At 42.7% G+C, this 14,294-nt stretch overlaps 1 long non-coding RNA gene across 1 annotated transcript in view; it reads left to right on the top strand.

Annotated features, from left to right (window-relative positions):
* Nucleotides 1-541: 541 nt before the first annotated feature.
* Nucleotides 542-14,294, top strand: part of LOC102369822 — a 45,251-nt gene continuing 31,498 nt past the window's right edge. The window contains exon 1 of the long non-coding RNA XR_323948.1: nucleotides 542-607. This is a non-coding gene — a long non-coding RNA (uncharacterized LOC102369822). The remainder of the gene's footprint in view (nucleotides 608-14,294) is intronic.

The raw sequence follows: 14,294 nt of genomic DNA, 5'->3' as shown, positions 1-14,294 counted from the left end.
GAATGCTGAATGTGTGTAAATATACTCTGTTTTCCTGAGTGCAGTTTTAAGAAAATATTTAGCATCAAATGTAAGATTATGTCCTAAATCTACTTGTGCAACTAATGGGATTAATTCCGAGTTTCCCAGTCATCCCCCTTAATAGTTTGACCCACAGTCTGGTATCTTATCAAGGCTATTTGTATTGCTAGTTGCCTGGAATAAATCCTCAAACTATTTAAAAATTGTTTTGGTTCCTTTTGCCTCCTATGAGTGCATTTGACACACTTTTATCTTTATATTGGATATTCTTTTCCTTGGCTCTATTACAAACTTTATCTTCCAGTTATTTATCCATACATTTAACTTATGTTTCCTTAGGGGGAATTTAGTTCATTACTGTAAGTCTTGATTTTTGTCTGCTTACTCTCTGCGACTAACTTTGCTTTCTGTAGTAATATTGTTTTTTGTTTTTTTAGTTTTTATACCATGTTGGCTTATCTACCTATTTTCAACTTGCATGTTCTGTTTGCTTTCAGGTTGATAGTCTGATCTTCTGTAGCTGCCGTTGCTCCTATGAAGAAATCCTCTGAACTAATGGCGCTGTTATCATTCTCTTGTAAATTAGGTAAAAAACTGATTTATACTACTGTTAAATTCTTCTACATTATTTTTCATCCATTGATTTTAAAGATGTTCTTATGCATCAGTAGAAAAACTACTTTAATTTAGGAAAAATGAGAGAAGTTTCATAGATGTTAGGGTCGGAAGGGACCTCAATAGATCATCGAGTCCGACCCCCTGCATAGGCAGGAAAGAGAGCTGGGGCTAGATGACCCCAGCTAGATACTCATCTAACCTCCTCTTGAAGACCCCCAGGGTAGGGGAGAGCACCACCTCCCTTGGGAGCCCGTTCCAGACCTTGGCCACTCGAACTGTGAAGAAGTTCTTCCTAATGTCCAATCTAAATCTGCTCTCTGCTAGCTTGTGGCCATTATTTCTTGTAACCCCCAGGGGCGCCTTGGTAAATAACCTCACCAATTCCCTATAAAACCTCACCAATTCCCTTATTAACTTATTCAAGTTAAATGTGAAAAGTTAAATGTCTTGCCTTACACAGTGAATTAGTAACGTAGTTGGGAACATCTAACTTCAGGTCTTGTGTTCTTCATGGGACTTCGGTGCTTTTATAATTATTAATGTCTTAGGCTATTCCTGTACCCGTTACATCTTTTGACTAGTCATGTCAGCTTTGGAACCTAACTTAAACTAATAAACAGTAGGTAAAACTCACTGTTTCTTGAGTATGAAGGGTATGAAAGCGTTTGTGTTAATTTGTCATCTGTATAGCTCACTAACAAGGAATAACTAATATTCTTATAGTTACAGATTGTGTGTTGTTTTTTTTTTAAAGCTACCAGAAGGAATTATTTACCTAGTTCCCATTTGAAAATCTCAGGCTTAAAACGGGTCTCAGACAAATAAATCTAGAAGCAGTTTTATTTAACAAGAAGTTTACACATTTGTGTGTTCCTAATCTGTTCCATCAAAGTCACCTCAGTCACCTTTGTAAGCACAGCTTGCTCCTAGATCAGTGCCAGTATTTCTAAGTGTTGTTCAGTAAAGGATTGTTTTACTACTGTAGTATTAAGTTCTGCCAGTATTTCATCTATCTTAATGTAGTAAACTTTTGTAGCTGCAGTCATGGCAAAACGTCTTGTCTTGAGTTCCCCTCAAAGTGCCTCACACAAACATTCCTGGAAAATAAACCAATGAATGTTTCAGCCCACATTCTAATGAGTGGACGACCTCCATATCCCTTTGGATAGCTTTGCACTGAGTCATAAGTGTTGTGCAGCCCTGGCTTTCCTAACATTTTCCATTCATTACAAGTTATTCTACTTTAGTTGCAAAGCACTGATTTTCATGAATTCGTATGTGACAGCATCAGGGTAATTGGTTTAAAATAAATGAACTAATTAAATTAAATAAATCTTTGCTGTGTGCAGTATTCTCTGGGTGGCAGTTATGCTGCTTTTCTTTACTATGAATTTCTGTTGGCAGGCTTAGCATTTCAAACCTGCAACTAGCAAACAGAGCTGAAAACTTCCTGGCTAACATGTAGCAAATCATGCACCAGACTATGTAGTATGACCTACGTACGCCACTCAGTTGATCTGTCTCATATTCAGTTTAATTTACTAGCTTGCTCTGATTTTACCATGGGGAAAAATGAGGATACCCTGATATATGGTGCCATTTAATCATAACATTTCTGTTTGTTGCACAGAGAACATACCCTGCCCTGCTCTTTGTGTGGATAGTATGAATTGGATCATGTCCCTAGGGCATAAGTTTAGGCTTATAATGAAACGGGTACAGTCTCATAACCATGGAAAATACACAAGGTAAAAGATAGCAGAATAATAGTTTTTTTTATAGTTTATGGTATTTTCATAATTAATCACAAACCATTTGACAAAGCAGGCTAAATTATCACCATTTTAAATATGGGAAAACTGAGAGGTACAGAGATGAAGTAAGGTCCTGAGGTTATTCAGCAGGCCAGTAGTAAAGCAGGGAATAGAACCAGATTTTCTGAATCCTTGCCCTGCTCCAGGTCAGCCTGAAGCAGTATGGGGGGAGGTGGGAGCATTATGTTGCAGTGGCAAAGCTCCCTGAGCCTTGCCCCCATGGCATGACACTCTGCCTTGCTCTGTGTTGCTCCAGGTCAGTCCAGAGTAGTGCAGGGCAAGACAGGGACATTGCTGGTGCATGCTCCAGGAGCAGTGCAGTAGGATGTGGGGAAATTCCACCATGGTGGAAAGGCGTAGGGAACCTCGCTGTTGTGGTACAACAGTCTGCCTCACCCTGTACTGCTCTGTGTCAGCCCAGGGAAGAGTGACAGGCCACAGGGGTACTCCTGCTGCTGCCCTGGTTTAAAGAGGCACTCTGTATACAGCTGTGGATGAGGGAGATCCTCCAATCCAAGCTATATGCACCAGGGCATGTGCAGCTTGGCATGGTGGAGCTCCCTCTTTCTTAGCTGTGGAGCAGAATAGTCGCATGCAGCTGGGGATGAGAGAGTTCTCTCATCCTCACTTGCAAGCACTGATTTAAGGAATGCTCCCCCATTCTCTTTAAACCCAGACACCTTGGTCTAGGGAAGGGGTGGAGGGCAATGGGCAGCTGCTCTTCCCCTCCCTTCCCAGTCTCTAGGGGAATGCTCCTTGCATGTTCCTGGGTTTAGGTATGTCTGAGGATGGAGAGGGAGCATTTCCCAACCTGCCCCACCCCCTCTGACTTCTCCTAGTCCCAGGAGGAATCGGAGCTGCTGCTGCTCACCATGGTGACCCTGGTCCTTGGGAAGGCAAGGGGAGCATTTCTCCACTGCTCGACTCCTCCTGGTCTGGGAGGAGAGGAGGGGCAGGGAAGTGTACAGGTGTTCATTCCTGTGTGAGAAACTAGCACAGGCAAGATCTTCTTCTCTAAATAAGGAAGATCTTTCTCCCAAATCAGGTATGTTTCTTGTAGGACACATACCTGATTTAACGAACACTTTGTACTCTCTTAGTTTCTACTGGGGGAGTGATTTTTCTCCGGGTAGAAAGTGAATGCCTGTACATGTCCTTGTATTAGTTCTGTACTGCATCTGTGGTGATCCGAGGGAGCACCACTCTCAGGCATGCCCTGCCCACTCATCCTACTAGCAGAAACAGAAAACCTGGAAATGAGGCAATGATGCTTCTTAAAGGGTGCATCTGCTGCTGTCTTGAACACCTCTATGTCCAGTGTGCTTGAGAACAGCCCTTCAAGTGTCTTCACCATCTTATTTCCAGATTTGGCATGTGTTATAGCTGCAGATTAGTACGGTGTTATTGAAAGCAGCCCTTTCAGGAACCACCAGGAAGGCAGTATAGACATTTACTTAGAATATTCACAACTAGAGGGATGGTGAGACAAAGAAACAATGATGCTTCAGTTCAGAGGTATTGTAAATGTGCCTTAAATCACTGCACAAATGTAGAAACGTAGGCCCTTATAATTTATTTCAAGGAGGGAGGGATGCTCTTGCAATTTTGTTTAGCTGAAAAATCTCTCAAGATTTAGGTTCCTTACAGGATTTCCAGATCATTCCTCAAGGAATCCATTTCTAAGCACTTGGAGGAGAAGAAGGTGATTAGGAATAGTCAGAATGTTCCTAAGGACAAGTCATGCCTGACCAACCTGATTGTCTTCTACGATGAGATGATTGGCTCTGCAGATGCGGGGAGACTAGTGGATGTGGTATACTTTGATTTTAGCAAGGCTTCTGATATGGTCTCCCACAACACCCTTACAGGGAAGTTAAGGAAGTACAGGCTGGATGAATGGACTGTAGAGTGGACGGAAAACTGGCTGGAGCATTGGGCTTAGAGAGTAGTAATCAATGGCTGGATGTCTAGTTGGCAGACGGTATCAAGTGGAGTGTCCCAGAGGTTGGTTCTGGGGTCAGTTTTATTCAATATCTTCATCAGTGAGCTGGAAGATGGCATAGAGTGCACCCTCAGGAAGTTTGCAGTTGACACTAAACGGGGGGGAATAGTAGATATGTTGGAGGGTAGGGCTAGGATTCAGTGACCTGGATAAATTCAGGGATTGGGCCAAAGGGAATCTCATGAGGTTCAACAACGACAAGTGCAAAGTCCTGCACTTAGGACAACAATCCCATTAACTGGTACAAGCTGGAGCTGACTGGCTGGGCAGCAGCTCTGCTAAAAGGACCTGGGGGTTACAGTGGACAGTAAGCTGAATATGAGCCAACTGTGTGCCCTTCTTGCCAAGAAGGCTGACAGCATACTGAGCTCATTGGTAGGAGTATTGACAGCAGGTCAAGGGAAGTGATTATTTCCTTCCATTCAGGACTGGTGAGGCCACATCTGGAGTACTGTGTTCAGCTTTGGGCCCCCCACTACAGAAAGGATATGGACAAGATGAAGAGAGTCCAAGAGAGGGCAAAAAAATGTTGAGGAGGCTGGAGGACATGGCTTATGAGGAGAGGCTGAGGGAGCTGGGCATATTTAGTCTGCAAAAGGGAAGACTGAGAGGGGATTTAATAGAAGCTTCAACTACCTTAAGGGGGTTTGAAAGAGGATGGAGGTAGGCTGTTTTCAGTTGTGGCAGATGACAGAACAAGGAGCAATGGTTTCAAGATGCAGCAAGGGAAGTTTAGGTTAGATATTAGGAAGAATTTTTTCACTAGGAGTAAAACACTGGAATAGGTTACCCAGAGAGGTGGTGGACTTTCCATCCTTAGAGGTTTTTAAGACCTGGCTAGGCAAAGCTTTGGCTAGGATGATTTAGTTGGGGATACTACTGCTTTGACCTCCTGAGGTCCCTTCCAACCCTAATTTTCTATGATTCTATGTTTGCATAATCTTTGCCAGAAAATTAATTTCAGTTAAATAGAAGGGCAACAAGTTTGATGCTAATTAAAATATATATTTTTTTTACACCCAAGTATAATTTATTACTATACAATATCATTGAGGCTGAAGCTAGCAGATTTCATAAGAAAGACTGGGCTTTTATGAGGATAACATGAGTATCCAGAGTTTTAATAGAACAAATAGAAACATTGTCTGAGGTTTTTTGTTTGCTTTACCCAACCCCAGGGTTTTGGATAATATCGGGGCATGAAGCAATTTCTCACTTATGGTGATTAGGAAGAAAATTCCTCAAAGCTACTTATTAAACAATGATTTTTCTTGTATTAATTTACATTTAGTTAGATGTGACTGTGTTGCTTTAGTAAACTTGGTAAAACTTCCACACGCAGTACAATGTTTCTCTTCCAAAGATTTTTTGAGACTGTGTGTGCATGTGTGATGGTTTATATCATTGTATAGTTTTATAAGAGAGACCTAATGCATGGTCTATCTGTTCACTGTATTACTTCCATATGCAAACCATATTTGAGCTCAGAGGGCAACTCATAAACCTGGATTAACAGAGGCAAGATTAAAGTAAAATTTGAATTTATATTTATAAATATAGGTCAGCAGCAATGCTGCATCTACTGCAAAGCCCTTGAGAATTTGTAAGAAGAGCAGCCAATTTGGTCATAAGTAACTAGGAACAGATCCTTATTTCTGTCCATGCCTAAAAAGTTTATTGGAGCAGCCTATGCAATCGTATTTCAGGAAATGAGCTTGAATAAGCTTTGCATTTGTAGTAGATAGGTTGGCAACTCTCTTGCCTGTAAAGAGTAAGACTGAGTCTTGAATGGTTTGATAATTTGAGAAGTTTTATCTGCATCAGCTCACACTTATGGCAGAAAAGCTTGAAGGACTTCAGCAGAATCATAATTATTCTTATTGTCTGGATTTTTTCACACTGATGGATTTTGTCTGGCCTAGGGCTGGTTCCTCAATCCTGCCCAGCCCAGGAGCAAGGGGCAGCCCAGACCACGTTGTATCCAGCTAGTCCTGCTGTCCCTGAGCCTGCAGCAGGGCTGGGATATCACAGCAGCTGGATTTGATTCCTGGCAGCCCCAGGGGCAGCAGCGGCAGCTCCTTCTCGCTGTTGCTGCTGGCAGACCTGGCACCCCACATCCACCAGCAGGGATGGGACCTGTGTGGGCAGGGCAGGCAGTTGGGCAGATGGGGTGGGGCTGCGAGCAGTCGAGTGGTGGTGTTCAGGAGAGGTATGGAATTGCGGGATGGTGTCAGCATGGGGCCAGGGCCAGGGCCAGGGCTGAGACAGAGCTGTGATCCACTCCCCATGAAGTCTCCTGCAGTGGGCACAGGTTCCATAGGCAGGGGTGTGTAGAGAGCAGATCACGGCTCTGTCCTGGCCTCAGCCCTGGCCATAGGCTGTCACTGCCTTGTGATCCTTGCCCCAACCTCCCTGCCTGATCGCAGCCTCATCCTGTTTGCCCGGCTGTATGCCCCGACTATGTGGGTCCCAGCTGGTCTTCATGGAGACCCCAAGATCATGGGGCCAGGGCCTGGAGCAGAGCCATGATCCACTCCACACACACACATCTGCCTGCAGAACGCATGCCTGTCTCAGGGGTGTGTGGGCAGCAGATCATGGTTCTGCTCCACATTCAGCTGGGATGGCGCCAGGGCTCGGATCTGGGGAGCAGCATCCAGGGAGTGGGATGGGTGGATAGGAGCTGGGGCTGGGATCGCACAGCGGTGACAGTGTAGAGCTGGGTCCTGTGACCCTAGCCCTGGATTTGCCCATGCATCCCACTCCCGGATGCTGTTCCCCGGCTGCCCGCAACCCTATCCCAGCTGAACATGAAGCAGAGCCACGATCCACTGCCCACATGCCCCCATGATGGGTGCCAGTTCTGCAGGCAGAGGGTATGCAGAACAGATTGTGGCTCTGCCCCGGGCCCTGGCCCTGCACTGTCACCGCCCCATGATCTCAGGGTCTTCATGGAGACCACTGGCGACCAGTGTGGGCAGTGTGTGTGCCAAGGAGGGTGGGATGAGGCCTCTTAGGGAGTTTTGGTGAGCTGTTGCATGATGTGGGGGAGCCTGACCAGGTCCATGACAACTCACCAAAACTCCCTGTGGCCTGTGGGCTCAGATAATTGCCCACCCCTATGTTAGGGCCATAATTTGAAAGGTTTTCAGTGCCTAAAATGAGCATAATTGCATAGAACTTGGGCTGCATTTTAGGTATCTAAATACCTTTACATTTGGGACTTCAGATATCCAAATCCAATTACAGTGAATTTAGTGCTTTCTACTCTTTCCAAGAATTTTACGAGCATAGATATATTTCAGTGATATCTGAAGGATCAGTTGCTGCCATTTTACATGTAAAGCATCTTAGCTGGAGATGATTAACTGACTTCCTCACAGGCGCAGAGGGAGACCGAGTCTATATGAGTATAGAATATGTAAGTTCCTGATTTCTAGTTATCTCTTCAGAGCAAATTTCATTTCACAAAGCTAAAAAATAAAAAAAATATTCAGAGGCATTTAGTAGTGGTCTGATTCTGAGAGTCACTATGTGCCTCTTGACTTCATCTGGGAGCCATGGGCTAATTACAGACAGTCAAAAAGCCTGAAGATGAATCAATTCAATCTTTGCAGGTTAGTCTAAGCTGCACAGATTAAATTGAAACAGATATTTACCTTTGATTCAGGAAATGCAGCTACATGCCTGTAGTGGCTCAGAAGAGAAGCTGGGGGCACTCAAGCATGGCTCTTTGGCTGTGTGTTCACTTCTTTTTCCTGCTGCCCCCGGGTTGCTGGGATTTTCAGTCCAGAATTACAGCACCAGGACTCTACAGGTTTACTCATCACTTCTTTTTCCTGCTTCCAGGTGCCTCTGGGATTTGTAGTCCACAGTTGCAGCCAGTCATAAATTTGAGTGGGGAAGGGGTGTTTAACCCCCCTCTCTGGCCCCAGACCCCTAGCTGGGCTTGCTCCCCCCACTTCCTTGTCAGCCAGGTAGGGAGCAGGGCTGTGGGTCCAGGGCTGGAAAGCATGCTGGGATGCTGGGAAACTGTGATTTAACTCGAGCCAGAAAGGGGTCTGGGACAGAAGTTTCATAAACCCGTTTGAGCCAAATCAGTTAAGTCTGATACTACATTCAACCAAGTTTATCTTAAACCAGGTTTAGCCATTTTGAAACTGGTTTATATGCATTAAGCTTCTGTTCTGTTACAGGTTTAGACCAGTTTTTGATCACTTAAACTGGTTTATGTCACTTCTGTCCTTATCCATGGAGTTTGAGTCCTTTTGGATCCACTTTGCAAAATCAGAATGGATATGGCATTGATGTTCCTATTGGTCATGCTAGACAATAGCCTTTGCCGCAGCATTTCTGTATTTGCACTTTTGGTCATATAACAACAGGAAAAAAAGTTAGCCAGGCTTTGTCAGCTGTAATTTATGTTGTTTTAGCTCCACCATATTCCTTTACAGCAGAGTTGTCCAACTACCCTGTGGCTGGAAGCTACACATGGTGCCAGTACGTGGGGTCCAGGACACCCACCATGCCAGCCATGTGCTGTAGGGAGTACCCCCAGAAATCTCTTTTGTGCCATGTGGGCAGTGCTAAGGCATGTGGCTTGCTATGCCTCTGCTGTGAGGGCTGCATAGGTGGTGCATGGCTGTGATAAAGGTGGCTATAGGGACTCATTGGCCACATGCTGCCCCATCATGAGCTGCCAATTGGACAGCCCTGCTTCATAGAGTTTTACTATTTGTATAAAAATAGGTTGCCCTGTCAACATCATTTTTTTTAAACCTTTTTATAAAATATGCTACCTAGAAAAGAGTTAAAGATTCCAAAAGACAAGAACTGAGTGTTGTAATATAGTAACTTTGTTGGAACTGTATTCTATGTGGTGGCTCTTTTGAAATTTAAATACTTTGCAAAAACACGTACATTTTACCAGAATTAATTTGGGAAGGAATCTAGAAAAAAATTTCCAACACTGTTCAGATGTCCATTATTCATCCAGCACAAAACGTCTTGGTTATTCATTTTGGAAATTATTTTGTTTCAAAGTTTTTATTTTGTATTATATACTACTGCACAAATATAAATTCATTTAGATTTTGTCTTTTTATTGAAGTCTTCAAAACAAACATGTTATGGAAGTCTTCCATGGAAAATTAAAGTATTTTCAGCTTTGCTGTAATTTTAGATCAGACCCAGATTTCAAAATCTTGAAATGGTTGTGAAACAGCACTTCTCTCCTTCACTATATAGCTTTAGTTACCAGAATGGCAGGGTTATTTAGAGGTATAAATGTTAACAGACCCCTGTACTGAGAACCATGACTGATATGAATATGTGGACCACAATCCTGCACATCGGTCTTTATGGATGAATGACTGAGGCCTCTGTTGTTTGGGGCTGAACTTTTAGAGCGATTAAAAAATTTTTTTTTTTTAATGTAGAATATTGAATATTGTACGTAACTTTTTAAAAATGAAAATAGATTTGATAGGCTAGCTGAGTCAAAATGACAATGATTATGATGAGATCTGTTTCTCTTAGATCCTTTGCTTTGCAGCACAAATTGCATTAAGTAAATAATGAAAATATTTAGCAATTCTAATTTTGTTTTTAAAATGTTTGACACACTATTAAAATAGGTATTGATATTCTATTGATGAGGCCAAGTTACTAATATTTTGCACTGTGTGTTGGCTATAACTGCTTGACTGATTTAACCCATTTATCTATATACAAGCAATTGGCCCACCAAGAATATTGGGGTGGGGGTGGTGGGTAGGGACAGAGGCCTGTGTCCCTTCCCCCGCTTACCTGGGGTCCTGAGGGCCTCTCAGGGTCTGCAGCAGTGGTGATCCAGCCAGGCAGCAGTGGCTTCGGCTGGCCAGGCTCTGGATTTGAGTGGTGTGTGCTGCCCCTGCATGCACTACTCCCCTCTTTTTTACACTGTGCCCCTTTCCCCCTGAGCTAGCCAATCAGAGCACAAATAAAGTGTTATGGACAGACAGACGTGGGCTTTAATAATATTAGAATATTTCCTTCAGTATAAAACTTAAAAAATTTAACCAGCCTAGTAATCAGTGCTGTTCAATGAACTATTCACTTTTTGAATAGTGAATTTAAGAGATCAGTGCTTTGCTATAGTTAGCAATACGTCTTTTACTCTTTTCACTTCCTGTTCACTAAGCTAACAGATGTGGAGCAACAATAAATAGAAGTAGTTCTTGATAGCAACTTTTTAAACTTCTCTGAACATCAAGAGGGCTTTAACATAAAAAAATATATATTTGTATATATATGGTCAGTTACTAATATAGTCTTGCCTTACTAAATTCTGACTCTGTCAAAGTAGCACGAAGTAGTCTACTAAAACAGTAGTTGAAGTAGTCCGCTAAAACAGTGGACTGATCACTGCCAGTTGAGTAGTCAGCACTTCTTGTTCCAACTGGAAGTGATATAAGCAATATAAGACTGTTAAGACGCCAGCCAACATGTTAAAGGTATGTAACCCACTCTTGAAAATAACGAAGTGAAGCCTTACCTACCTCAGCTGGAGGCTCATTGTGGTGAGACAAGTCCTTTATATAGCATTTGTGTATAGTACTTATATACCAGTAGTTTAGACTCGGACTCTGTTCCTGATTTTTATCTCCTGTGAAAAAGAAACCCTTGTCAATAGGGACAAATTGAAGTAGCTAGGTCTGATCTATATTTGCATTGGAGAACCTTTAAACTAGTTTCAGTGCTAATAATAATTGTCTGCCTCTAAAAATTATGAGTTCATCCTCAATCAAATCTTAAAAATATTTTTACCTTTGTGTAGAATGCTGCATTTGATAGATGCTGTATACATTTAAAATATTTGGATGTGTGTTTTACTTAATTTTTTTATTGAAGTATTTTTTATTATTTGTTTTTTATGAGACTCTTTGTGCATGTACTAGTATAAGGTTGGCCATAGCATCTGCCAAATATGGCAGAAGTATTTATATCAGCCTAACAAAACCCCCAACATCTTTTCCCTCTAAGAAAAAAAACAGCAAGCAAAGCAAACATGCCCTCACCCCCCAAAAATCTGCAAAAGCAATGCCTTGATAGTTTTGCAGAGTTTACAGTCTTTTGTGTGATCCCCTCCACGCCCTTTCTTTGTCTTCTGGGGCTGAAATGGTCAATACACATTTTGTGGCATTGTTGCCTGGAAACCTGTAGAGAGGTGAGTGTTGTGACCAGTGGCAAGATGTTATAACTGAAAATAGTTATAACATAGTTATATGTTTGGGTGATGGGTTCAGTCTGTAATTATGCTGAATGAACCAAAGTTACTGAAAATGGGCAGCTTTCCAGGTCCCTTGTTTTTGGAGCTTTGAGGATTATTTTACAAAGTAGTAGTGCTGGTTTAGGGGAAATGCTGACTATGTTCTTGGAACTTTCTTTGCAAATTTCGATATAGATTGATTCTAGTTGTCCTGTTCATATAGTTTGATATAATCTTTTTTTCCTTTTTCATGTGTGGACCCCAAACACTGCCATATATCACTGAACAATGGGACTTATATCCATTCATGTGTGTAGAGGGTATTTCTTTCTCAGTCTGGACTATTGTTAGATCCAGCAAGACTCCTATTGTAGGAGAGTAATCAAATTTGAATAATAATAGTAATAATAATATGAGTATTCAGTTTGCCTTAAGTGACAGGTTGTTGGTAACAATGGAGTCAAGGTATGTAAATTTACTTATAACTTCCAATACATTTTCACCTATTGTGATCATTGGTGGTGAATCAGTGTTCTGGCCCATAACATTGGTTGTCTCAATGCTGATTGTAAGACCAAAATCTTGACAGGCATGAACAAAGTGATTGAAGTTTTGAAGGTCTCTCTCTGTGTGGGCTATCACTGCAGCATCATTAACAAACAGTAGCTCACAAATATCTATATTGGCAAAGCATCAGGTATCACACGCATACTGAGTGAATGAGTATGGAACAACAGCAAACTGACTGTTAAGACGAAGGTCAAAGTATATTATGCTTGCATCATCAACTCTCTTTTGTATAGCAGTGAATCCTGGACCACACACTCTACTCAAGAAAAATGCTTCATCAGTTTCCACTTATGTTGCCTTTACCACATTCTAGGAATTTCCTGGTGAGACAAAGTTTGGATGGAAGCATGGCAACGTTCTGAGCATCCATTCTCTTCTCAGTTGGCATCGACTGTGATGGCTTGGTCATATGTAGAGAATGGACAATGACTGTATACCCCAGGATCTCTTGTATGGAGACCTCTTTACAGGAAATAGACTACATGAGTTTCTGCTTCAAAAAGAGAGAGATAAAGGAAATGAATATTGAGCCAAACAACCGGGAGAAAATTGCTGAGTATTGAAGTGTTAGGAGACAATCTATTAAGCGTGGAATGAAAGCTTTTGAGGAAAGAAGAGCCCAACATGCAGAGAAAAGAAGAACTTGTAGGAAGAATCCCACACTATATTCAGGACTGGTAGGTATGAACTTCAAATATGATGTGTAGAAAGGGCTATTAATCAAGAACTGGGGTCTATAGCCACACTTGCAGATGTTCAACAAGCTGATATCTCATTTGGCACAAATCTGTTTTCTCACAAGAATGACAGATGCCTATTCTAATAATAATATGAAGAAGGTAAAGAGAAGAACAATTTTCTTAGATTCATAGATTGTAAGACCAGAAGGGACCATGGAAGATCATTGGGTCCAGCCCCCTGCACCAAGCAGGAAATATAACTGGAGGTCAGGTGACCCCAGTTAAGGTGACTGTCTAGTCTCCTCCTTGAAGATTTTCAAGGTAGGCGATTGCACCACCTCCAGAGAGAGCTTATTTCATAGTCTGGACACCCTGACTGTGAAGAAGTTTCTCCTAATGTTGGGCCTGAATCGGTCTTCAAGGATTTTGTGGCCATTACTTCTAGTTTTCCCCTTGGATGCCCTGATGAACAGTTGCTCACTGAGCCCTTGATGCACTCCCCTAGTGCAGCGGTAAGCAGTTACCAGGTGCCCTCTCAGCTTTCTTTTCTTCAGGCTGAAGAGTCCCAGATCCCTCAGCTTTTCCTTGTATGTCTTGCTGATGGGTGGCTCTTCTTTGGACTCTCTCAAGCTTGTCCATGTCCTTGTTAAAGTATGGTGCCCAGAACTGGACGCAGTGCTCCAGCTGTGGTCTCACCAGTGCTGAGTAGAGCAGAGGAATCTCCTCCTTGGTTTTGCTGGAGATGCATCGATTGATGCATGCCAGAATATTATTTGCCCTACTGGCTACGGCATCAGACTACCAGCTCATATTCCTACTGTGGTCTATTATTACTCCCCAGTTCAGTTTGGTGCCACCAAGCCTGTAGGTGTGTTGGGGGTTGCTCGTTCTGAGGTGGAGTACTTTACATTTCTCAATGTTGAAATGCATCAGATTCTGATCTGCCCAACTTGCTAGCCTGTCTAGGTCCACCTGTATCTGTAGCCTATCTTCAAGCATGACCATGCTTCCTCATAATTTGGTGTCATCCACAAACTTGGCCAGTGAGCTATTCACCCCCACCTCCAAATTGTTAATAAATATGTTGAAAGGTACTGGACCAAGGACTGACCTCTGCGGGACAGTGCTGCCCACTTATTCATAGATTCATAGATGTTAGGGTTGGAAGGGACCTCAATAGATCATCGAGTCCGACCCCCTGCATAGGCAGGACAGAGTGCTGGGTCTAGATGACCCTAGCTAGATGGTTATCTAACCTCCTCTTGAAGACCCCCAGGGTAGGGGAGAGCACCACCTCCCTTGGGAACCCGTTCCAGACCTTGGCCACTCGAACTGTGAAG

This window comes from Alligator sinensis, unplaced genomic scaffold (genome assembly GCF_000455745.1).
Source record: "Alligator sinensis unplaced genomic scaffold, ASM45574v1 scaffold67_1, whole genome shotgun sequence".
Lineage (NCBI taxonomy): Eukaryota > Metazoa > Chordata > Crocodylia > Alligatoridae > Alligator > Alligator sinensis.
Note: the sequence above shows the minus strand (reverse complement) of the source record. Positions and strands in the feature narration are given on the sequence as shown.